The sequence below is a fragment of the Petaurus breviceps genome, unplaced genomic scaffold (assembly GCF_028583685.1).
Source record: "Petaurus breviceps papuanus isolate PSGF00001 unplaced genomic scaffold, PetGlider_PUasm1.0 90825, whole genome shotgun sequence".
NCBI lineage: Eukaryota > Metazoa > Chordata > Mammalia > Diprotodontia > Petauridae > Petaurus > Petaurus breviceps.
This window is the reverse complement of record NW_027187353.1, coordinates 8,372,502-8,383,709: the sequence shown is the minus strand read 5'-3', so window position 1 is coordinate 8,383,709 and position 11,208 is coordinate 8,372,502. Positions and strand designations below refer to the sequence as shown.

General features: G+C 38.5%; 1 long non-coding RNA gene across 1 annotated transcript in view; it reads left to right on the top strand.

The window, feature by feature from the left end:
- The first annotated feature begins 495 nt into the window (after positions 1–495).
- LOC138148695 (uncharacterized) overlaps positions 496–11,208 on the top strand; it is a 73,334-nt gene continuing 62,621 nt past the window's right edge. Inside the window, exon 1 of the long non-coding RNA XR_011165127.1 lies at positions 496–1,053. This is a non-coding gene — a long non-coding RNA (uncharacterized lncRNA). The remainder of the gene's footprint in view (positions 1,054–11,208) is intronic.

Genomic DNA, 11,208 nt, shown 5'->3' with positions numbered 1-11,208 from the left:
ATCATTGGAAATGCAGCCAAGAGAACATTCAAAGGAGATAGGCTGTATACAAACTTGAGTGTTTGCATTAATCAAAAATGAAATAACCCACAAGATGCTAATTAAACAATTACTGATTAAAATAATCTAGTACATGAATAAAATAAACAAATTCTTTAGTATTAAAATAGAGAAACTTTTTTTTACTAAATAAATAGAAAATAGGGCATGAAAGTAAAAGGGTATCAACTATTTTTTCTTTCTTTTTTATTCTTTTCCACAAGGGATAGCTCATTGGGGAAATGAGAAGAAAGGGGTATGTTTGAAAATTAAGGTGATATGAAAACCAAAACTAATGATTTTTTTTAGATAATGTGAAAGGGGAGAGTAGCCACACACATCATTGTTAGGAGGGCAGAAAAATGTCCGGGTTATTCATTGCAGATGTACGGGGGGGTGGGGGGGGCTTAATGTCTATGCCCCATCTGGTAACCACAGTTCTGTGCTCATAAAGGGGAAAAGCAGATGTGCACCAAAGGGACGTGAGGGAAATATGAAATGCTACTGAGTCACAGAAAACAAACACAAGAGATAAGGGGGGCAAAAAAGAATCAACAGACTCTTCTTCTGGGGTCCTGCCCTTGAGTCCATTCCTTCTACTTCTTGGGAAATGCTCTAACTACAGTGAGAAGTAGCTGGCTGTCCTTGCCAGCAGCAGACAACAAATAGAAAATAGCAGCAGAAGAAACAATAACATCAACAACAAAACAAGGGCTCTTGGATTAGCTGTGTGCACTGCAGGGTTCTGTGAAGTCTTTAGCCCATGACATGAAGATGTGTGAGTCTTTGATCCAGAATTCCTGAATCTTTCATTTAATGACCAGCTCTACTGGATACTCTGGGCTAGACATCCTCTGGGAACTGTATCTCCTATCCTCCTTTGCACATTTGTAAAAGTATTTGCTCTGGGGAAAGTTAAACCAAACTGTATCTTTCCTGGAACTTATGGATTCAAAATACCAAGGAGTGAGACTGGGTCTGGAACAGAAGAAGCTGGTGACATGCACCTTAATGGTATGATTCTGTTATGTCTTTGTCCTTTTAAATTGATCCTATTAAAAAAAAACTTCACTGTATATAGAATCCAAACATGCTTGTTTGTTTGCACATGGCTGGTCAACTCCATTATATTGCCATATTAAATAGGGCTTAATTAAATATAGATTCAGGGAGCAAGCTGAGTTTCTGATGACAAGGGCTCAGAGCTATTCTGATTGGGAAAATTCATACGAACACTAATTACTCTTTAGATTAATGAATGTTGCCATACCAAGAGAAAGAGAGCTGTGTGTTAGAAGGCTTGATACTGCTAGACACCCACAAAGAGCCCTCCCCTTTATCAGGGTGAAGCAAAGTAACAATAAAGCTAAGTGTGCCAGTTTCCCAGTGGCTGATTCCTCATGTGGTCTAGCAACAGAGTAATGGTTAGCAAAGCCACCTAGTATTTAAACAGTCATCTCTAATACTGGGTCTTTAGACACAACTTAAACGAAAAGCTCTACACTCACCTTTCTCCTTAAATATAGTTTAGTTTCTTCTTTCTAATTAGACTTAAGCCAAATTTTTCATCTTAATGTGACTTCTGTAGTCAAGCTAATATTCAGAACACATTTTCTTCTTCCTTCCTTTAGGGGATGAACTAACTTGCCATAATTAAAGATATATCAGAAATGTGTCATAATGCCATGACCCTTCCCTGGAGCAGTAGGAAGGGCACTAGATCTGAAGACTTGGGTTTAAATCTCAACTCTGACACTTACTAGGGTAAATAAATAAATCACTTGACTTCTTTGCACCTCAGTTTTCTTATCAATAGAACAAGGTGGCTAAACTATATGATGCTTAAGGTCCCTTCCAGCTAAAAAGCATGACTGTTTGGGGCAGGGGAGGAATGAGAGGAAAATAGGTAGGGAAGTTCTAGATTTATGAGTCTATGTTCCCTGTACTACCAGTAAGCTAGGGATCAGAAAGTTCTAAAAGTAGTAATTCAGTGGCAGGGACAGCAAGAGGGCAAAGGAAGAAGTTATCTAGGAAGAGAGAATCCTTCTGTGGAATGTGGAAACAGCAAGTTCAGAGAAGGGGTTCATGGAAGCCTAGGACATATGGTACCTGGATATCACATGACCTCAAGGAAGAAGAAGGTCCAGGTGCCAGTCTAGGACCATAGGGTAGAGAAAACAAATACGTGAACAAGGGTAAATTCAGCTACCATGACCTTAAGCATTTCCAGTCAACCAGAACAGAGAGAATAAAAGAGACTGTTTTTAAGGCTGAAGTCTTAAGGTCACTTTGGAAAGGTGAAGAAAGGCAATTTTAAGAGTCTTGTTTAAGGAAAAAAAACCTTGGGGATGACAGGAAGTTAAGGAAATGGTCTTACTCTTCTAGAAAGCCAGAGAAGAAGAGGTTCCCTTTGGGGTCATGGCCAGAGAAGGGAGGACTCATCTGGAGGGACCATAGGAAGAGACTAGGGTTTCCCTTAGCCAGGGTTAACGACCTAAGGGTTAAGCTCTCTACAGTATTGCCAAACCAAATCCATTGGCAAGAGACCAAGGCCTGAGATAACATCTATCCTAGGCATAGGGCCAGCTGTCTTTGAGGGCTAGTCAGACATATCAAAGCAGAAGGATTTAAGAAATAACAAGGCTTTTTTTTTTCTCCTAGAAGTGCAAGGAAGACCAGATCAATTAATAAGATATGTGGACAACTTCGTATCTTTCCTTTCTGATTAGTTATTGCAGCTGTTTTCTATATTTTCCTATATTATTTACTGATAGACCTCTTCAATGCCTCTCAAATAAGGAAGCATGAGTTGTTTTCAAGGGATAGGGATGGGAGAAGGCATCTCCCACAGGCCAAGCTGGTTCTAACAGAAATTCTGACAAGACAGGAGACATGATGACAGTTCAAAACCAGGCAAGGTCTCCAAGGAACCGGGTTTCTGAGTTTTCTGATTGGAAGAAAAGAACAGTGACCAAAGGGAGTCTTAATGGTAGCCAATTGTCTATGGGCCCACCAATGCTGCTGTTGCTGATAGCTTTTGATTAATTTTTTGTTTAGTAAGAGCAGAATCAACACTTAGAATCCAACACAATCCTAATGCTATGTATATGTATTAGTATGCAAGTATCTTAGCAATTTCCTCAGGACAGGGTCATAATCTGCATGGATAAGATCTAAGTATAATACCATATACCATTGCATTGTGCGACAGTGTGGTGTATTGGTTAGGACTGGATTTAGACTGGATTTAGAAAGTCAGGAAGACCTAGACCAAAACCCAGCTCTTTGAATCTTGGGCAATTCATGGTCACTTTCACTATTGTCATCCTTGTCTCCATCATCATGGCCAGCACAACTTCACTGCATAATCACTGATTATTAGTGATTAAGTAGTTCTGGAGGGAAAAATACTTTGTTAAAGCACTGTATACCACTAGTATTTTAGCTGGCAGCAAATAGCTCCTTTTTCAATATCAATTTATTCATGTAACATAAAGGCCCATTGAGTGGGGGGTTTTCTTGATAGGAGAAACTGGGATTCATAGAATTGTAGCATTCAAAGTGACCTTGGAAGTTCAATCCTCTCATTTTGAATTGAGGAAATTAAGGCCCAGAGAAGGAAAGTGGCTTGAACACAGTTTTCCTAATTTTGGTCTAGTTTACCACAGTGCCTGGCACTGCTTAATAAATGTTTGTTTTCTCCCTTCCTCTAATCCAGTTTCTTCTGTAATGGTAAGGGAATTTGGAGATCTTCCCTGCCCTTAATGGGCCTCACCTGGAGCCCAACAAGAGAAGCTTGCTTAGGGGATGCTTGTTTTTACCACACCTTTTGTTATTTTGTTATTAGGCAGTGGGTTATGAAGGTTGTGATGTCCTCTGACCCTGGAGAAAGTTATACATATACCCTGATGTGAGGTTTTACTTTGGGGTTCACGTAAGGGAAGAATTGTGTGATTTGGACAGATGAAACTCTGGGCAGCTGTTGAGCCTCCCTGTCTTTGAAAACCCAGATATTGATGCTTTTCTCTTCGGTGACTAACTGTATGGTGAGAAAGTTAGAAGCCCTGTCTGTTGGTCTGTTGAATTGTGTTATTTCCTCCATATTTTTTGTCTGCTTGTAATTTCTATTTGTATTTTCTGAAGTTCAGGGTGCTGACTTTTCCCCCTGAAATATATATATATATATATATATATATATATATATATATATATATATATATAAAATTTAAATCTAACAAATTTTTAACATAACATAATGTGATGTGATGTGATGTGGTATGGCATGATGTGACATTATGTTATGTTAATAAATTTATAATAAATTTAATAAATATATGTATAGACATATATAAATATATTTATACACACATATGTATATGTATACATTCATATGTGTACATATAAATATATGTATGCATATATATATATATGTTTGATTAAAGTAAGATTGTTAACCCCTTTTGAGTTGCTTTTCTTTAGAAAAGCAGATCAAAGAAACTGTGCTAGCAGCCATCCTGGGTCTGCTTGGGTGCTTGCTGTTACATTTTCCTAGGACAGAGTCAGAAAGGAGAAAGAGTTACCATGAATACCAATGCAACAAAGTACAGAAGGGTGCCATGCTACCTTATTGCCTTTCTCAACAATGAATTTTTCTTTAAAAAACAATTTTTGAGAGGCAAATAAATGTAATGTCTGGAAATTCAGAGAATTGCTTTATTCTAGTCAACCTGGCAAGAGGTCATCCAGAGTTGAGTTTGGAAGACTTCAATGCCAGAAAACTCACCACTTCCCAAAGTAGCACATTCCACTTTTGAATGACCCCAATGGTTAGGAAGATTTCCCTTATATCAAGCCTAAAATTATCTCTTTTCAATGTCTATCTGTGGCTTCTAATATACAGAACCTTTAATATTCCATTTACGTGCAAGAAAATTACTGGATACATTCCCAATTCATCCTCCCAAAATACCTCTTTCTGGAAATACAGCTCCTTACTGTCTCTAGCACTGTAGCTCATTCACATGCAGAATGATCTCAGACTTATGTTGGAGATCAAGCTAGTCAACTGAAACCCACAATTGGCAAAGAGAAAATTCCCATGAATTTCTCCTATGTCAGCAACCATGCTGGACACTTTCCATAAGCTTTCCTACCCTTATGTCTCACACATTTATATGTGTAGTTATCTTTTCTCTTTTTTAAAAGGGCATGGGGAGCTATTCCAATATGATTAACCTTTTTAGAGTTAAATGCTATAATTTATTGACAGTAAAACCCAATTCACAGTTGTACTTAGGTTCCTTGGTATATTATCTTTGAATCCCTTTACTAGCTGTGCAGTAAAACTGTGACTACCCCTAAAAATGTTGTTAATATTCAGTCAAGAAGTTCGCTTACTCTCCACTAAAGAGGGCCTCTCTGTGCTCTTTCCCCTTCTTATTTAACCTACTTTGATTTGTTATTGATTGAATCCTCCTAATTTGGATGTCACAGGTGTTGGTTTCTTTCACCTCTAACCCATTGCTTTCTGCCTCTCACTGGAAAGCCTCAAGGGTGAGCCCAACACAATGGCAGCATGGCGTGCCTAGAGAAAATGACCTCCAATGGAACAGGCTGAAATGGATCATAGTACCCATTCAAAAATAAACAAAACTCCAGAAAAACTACCTCTATGACTGATAAATTCCGTCTTCTTGTCTCCTGCTAAAACCTTTTAATTCCAAGGGTTTCTAAAAGTCTTCTTCATCTAATGGTTTAGACCCTCTGTGGCTTGGCTTCATTCATAAGTTCTAAGCTTATCTCAGAAGGAATGTGATTAAGTCTATGCAGATTTCCACGGGATAAAGCAATAAGACTGGAATTGCTTCATCTTCTGGTAAATGCCCTTTGCAAATAGTCCTTTTCGCAGAAAATGATATCCCCTTTCTCATTCCTTCTTGCCTTTAGGACATCATGGTAAAGTAGAAAGAGGGCTAGATTTAGAGTGAGAAAACCTAGGTTCCAATCCATCCCTGCCCTTAGTGCCTGGGCCAAGCACTTCGCTTCTCTGAATTTAACTTGTCTGAAAACAAGGGAGCTGGTCTACCATAGGGGAACTCTGAGGTCTTTTCTAGCTCTAAATCTGTGACCTGAGATCATAACAGTTGATTCAGGGAAATCAAAACAAATCTCTGGATTAGTCTTGATTGAAAGAAATCATGTGGTCCTTCGAAACAGTTTTAATATTTGTTGTCTTGTGGGATACAATTATTCCCATTACATTTTCCCATTACATATACAGATCTCGCCTTCTTAATACATTTATGGTACTAATAATGGACATTTCTAGAGGACCTTAAAGTTTTTAAAGTGCTTTACATAAATTATCTCATTTGAACTTCACAACAACCCTGTGAAATAGGTATGACATTCATTGTTATTATTCCCATTTTTACAAATGAAAGACCTCAGACTTAGAGATGCTCAATGACCTACCCAAGGTCACCTAGCTAATAAATGTCAAGGTTGCCATTGGAACCCAGGTTTTTGTGCCTCCTGAAAGTGAGAGTAACGAAACTGGAATGGTCCTCAGAATTCAACTGCTTCAGGAGTTCTGAACCGTTTTTGTGCTCTGCAGCAATAGACAGTTTGGTGCAGTCTCAGAATCAAGTTTAAATATTGTTTCATGTTTTCATATTTAAATGTATAAAATAAAATAATAGGATTGTGATGGAAATTTATTGTGTTGAAATTCAATTATAAAAAAAATAATAATTCATAGGCTAAGAGCTTTAATCTAGTGGAATCTAACTCTTCCCATCCTTTCCAATTTTATGTAATGGGGAACTGATGTCCAGGGAGGTCAAGGGGCTTGCCCAAGAAGCCACTTGTAGTAAGAAGTAGAGATGGGATTTTAAGTCAAGTCCTCTGACTCCAGGGCCAATGCTCTTTTCATTTTATTAATGTAAGAATCATTCTTTGTAGGGCTTCTAACGTTGTATCCCTTTTAACAGATTATTAAAGGAAAATTATTAGTAAAAAAAAGTCATGAATCATCTGGAAGGATTTCCAATTATTTTGAGTGGCAGTACTTGGAATGCCAACAACAATGCCATCCATTGACTGTTCTCTTCAGGCCATTTAAGACTTCCTTGGTAGTTTGACATCAATATTGAAGTTGGCTTGGCCTCACTTGATATTTACCTCTGGGGGGCGGGGTGGGATGAATCCTGATGAATTTCTCAAAAGAAGTCACTATCTGTGTATCAACTGACCCATTGCCCATAAACTCCACAAAATTTCCAGGCCTTTCAAGTCCTCCTCCTTTCAGCCTTAAGATCATTTCCCCTGTTGCTGATTTCCAACGATTTGCTCCAGCTCTTGCATCTAATACCCACTTCCCTGGCTGACGGTTCTGCACAAACAGATTTAGGGCTGGCAGGAAAATGAATAGGGATCCTAGTGGATGGGGGTGGAGATATAGGTGGGGTGAAAGACTGGGTCATTCTCTGTCATAGAAGCTTCTCTTTAGGACTCTTCTCCTTTTATTAAATATCTCCCCTTTCTCAGTCCCATTGTGGCCAAAGAGTATCTTCAGAGCAACTTTGGTGGAGTTCTCTACTAAAAATCAGACTTATAATAACATAAGTTAATAATAACTGCCTAAAGGCAGGGGGCAGAAATTTAATAAATTTGATTCAGCTAGAATATACTTCCTGAGGATCAGGAATAGGGCTTGTGTGTAATTTAGGGAAACAAGAGACTTAGCTACAGCCAGAGGGATTTCTGGTAAACGCTTATTACTAAGGCAAACAAGAGACAAAGTCCTATGGTTTACTTCAGCTCAGACTCTCCAACGCAAGCAAAAAGAAGATAGAATGACCTTTGGGTTTGGAGCAGTCTCTGCACTGGGGTTGTATTCTTTGAAAACAAGAATCATGAAATATAGTCTAGCAAAGCATTTTCCCCCCTCTGTCTTGATGATTTACGTGAAAAATCTCATAAAAATATAAAAATCAAATCACATTCAGTTAAACATTGAAAGAATCGACTTTATTGAAAGAATAAAATAGTTTTGAATTGTAATAGTGGAGTCAAAAGTATAGTAGGGGTCATACAGGGAAAATTCCTGGACTTTCAAGGACCTGGGTTCAGATTCTAACTTTAGTGCTTATTATCTATGTGATATGAGACAATCTCCTGTGCCTCATATTCAGAGGGGAAAGGGATTTTAGAGGGTACATATTCCAGTCCATTCCTTTTACAGATGAGGAAAATGAGACCCAGAGAGGCTTGCCCAAAGTCACAGAGGAGACAAGGGCAGAGCTGTGATTTGCACACAGATCACCTTCCTCCAAATCCTGTGTCCTTTCCATTGTCCAGTACTGTCTCCACACTTCCTCCTCCTTGCAATGGATCAGACTAAGATGGCCTCCAAGGTTCTTTTTAGCACTATTTCTATGAGTCTACAATCCTATGGTCTGGGTTCAAATTCTTCTTTGCTACATGTATGACCTTGGGTAGGAATTAAAATTCTTCCATTAAATGATGGAGTTGGACTGTGTGGCCTTTACAATCCTTTCCACCTTTGAGTCAATATTCCTATGATATGAAGGAAAAAATCCTACAGTATTGGGTATAAGGTGGTATCTGCAAATTAATTATATCATATTTTAAGGCTATTCCTTTTGCAAAACCTCATTAAATTTGCATTTTTATCCATGCTCTGTGTACTCTTTTTGATACTCAAGTAAAAAGCTGTAATTAAATGATTTCAGACTCACTTCATAATGCTCCTCATGGCTAGCTAAAATATACTCTCTCCTGAGCTCTTCCCCCCTTAGTCTCTAACATCCTTGAAGAGTCAGGTTAGGTGCTGCCCCCATGGGAAGTTTTTCTTGTGCCTACTCTCCATTTAGAAGGCGTTTCACTGCAGCATAGGGGAAGTGCCTTGAGGGCAGAAAGTGTTTTATATCTGTCTTTGTATGGATCCCTGGTGTCTAGCCCTGGATCTTTCTCATAGTCTGACACTTCACAAATGTTGAATTGATTTGATTTTGTATAGCTTTTTTATAGTTTTCAACACCTTTCACACATATGACCCATCTGATTTTATTTGATGTGCTTCCATTGTCTTCCTTCTGGTTGTTGCCATCTGAATTTAGAATTTCAATTTAATTGAATTTGACAAACACTTATGAAACACCTTATGTGTGAGGAGATACTATGCCAGGCCATGGGGATGCCAAAATAACAACATGGTCCATATACACAGAGAAATATAATTTGAGATAAAGGGTGATGGGGGCAAAAGAGGGGCCCAAACAAAATACCTTAGGAAAATTTAAGGAAGAGGAGAAGATTTTATAAATATAAGTTCCATGAGGGCAAGTGTTATTTCACTCTTGTCTTTGCATCACCAGTGCCTTGCACAGCACCTAGTACAGAATGGATTTAATAAATGTTTATTTATTGATACTTGTTGATTTATACAGGAGGTGGAACTTGGGCAAAGCATAAGAGAAGAATTAATAGAGAGGAATGTTAAAGGTGTTTTCATTTCATTACTCTCATTCTAAATATGGGGAAACTATAGCCCAGAGAAATGCGATGACTTGCTCAAAGTCACATGGGAAGTTGGCAAAGTTAAGTCTTCTGGCTCCCAGGCTGCTTCTGTTTCTCCTATATCATGCAGTCACTTGGATATGGCTTCATCAGATTGGGAAACATTGGTGTTGGGGCCACCTTTGTCTCCAAGACTGGGGTTGAGAATAGACCTAGGATTAGCCTGTACCAGGAATTACCCAAAGACCCCATGAATAGCACAAGACTGAAATTGGGTTGCTTGGCTGACATGAGCAGGATGTCTATTGTGTCCCAAAATGACTGATGCAAGAGGAATCTAGTCTTCAGGAAAGGGATCAGTCATACCCTGGTAGGAATGCTGTTATGGAATCCTCTTCTAACTTTTCTTCCAGATAGGATCCTGGTCATACCCTGTGTAACAGGATGGAGGTGTGTTGGAACTCAGCACAAACTCTTTCTTTCCTTTACTTGTGGCCGAGGAAAAGGAAGGACTTACTCAGGCTAAAGTAAAGAGATTCTAACACAATATATGGAAAAAATCCTAATATTCAAGATGTCCAAAAATATGATAGGCTTCCTTGAGTGGTTGGGAGTTTATCATCAGGGAAGGTTTTAAGGGGGATCTGAATTACTTTTTGTTGGACTACAGAGGACCCTAGGCTTAGAGGGGACTTTAAAACCCATCTAGCTTCAAGTATAGCTTTAACTATATATGATATCTGAGGTCTGTGTTAGATCTAATAGCCTGGGAGACACCTCAAGGAAAATTATACTAGCAGTGAACCTGGTCTAACATGATTTAATTTATGCATTTGAGCATTGTATAATATGGAGAGACAATGTGGCATAATAGATTCCCAACTGGCTTCAGAGTCAGGAAGAGCTGGGTTCAAGTCTTGTCTTCTTACATGTGCTGCTTGTATGACCCTTAAGTCATTGAACCTTTTCTTGTCTCTTGGCAACTTTCTGACACTGAGTTGTTGAACATTTGTTCTGCATTAATGAAGTGAATTTTCTCACAGGGAATGCCCTATACCAATCAAGAACAGTTTCAGACAATTTTTTTTTCATGTGAAACATTATATCTACTGTGAGTATATGATTCATAACATAATAATATCTCATAAAACCTGGTTTCTATTCCCACCCTGTTACTGAAATCAGTCTTTCCCAGGTCACTCAATGACCATGAAGGGCAGTGTGGTGTAGTGAATAGAGTGCTGGACAGAGTCAGGAAGACCTAGGTTTGACTTCCACTCCAGACACTTCGTAACTATGTGACCATGGGCAAGTCACTTTATATTTATGAGACTCAATTTCTTCATCTGTGAAATGGATGTTATAATACCTATCCTATCTGCATCTCTTAATATATTTGTAAACATGAAGGGAAGCTATTTTTACATTATTACCCAATCCAATTCCCCTGCAAAAGCCTTCATTCTCCCTATATTTTCTACCCTTTCTCAAATCTTTGCCTCCCTTAAGGCCCACCTTGGGGGGCCCACCTCTTTTTCTCCCCCAACGAAAATTTCACTGACCTGTCATAGCATTTGAAATTCTCCTTTCACTTTTTGTATTCTAATTTACTAATTACACTCTAAT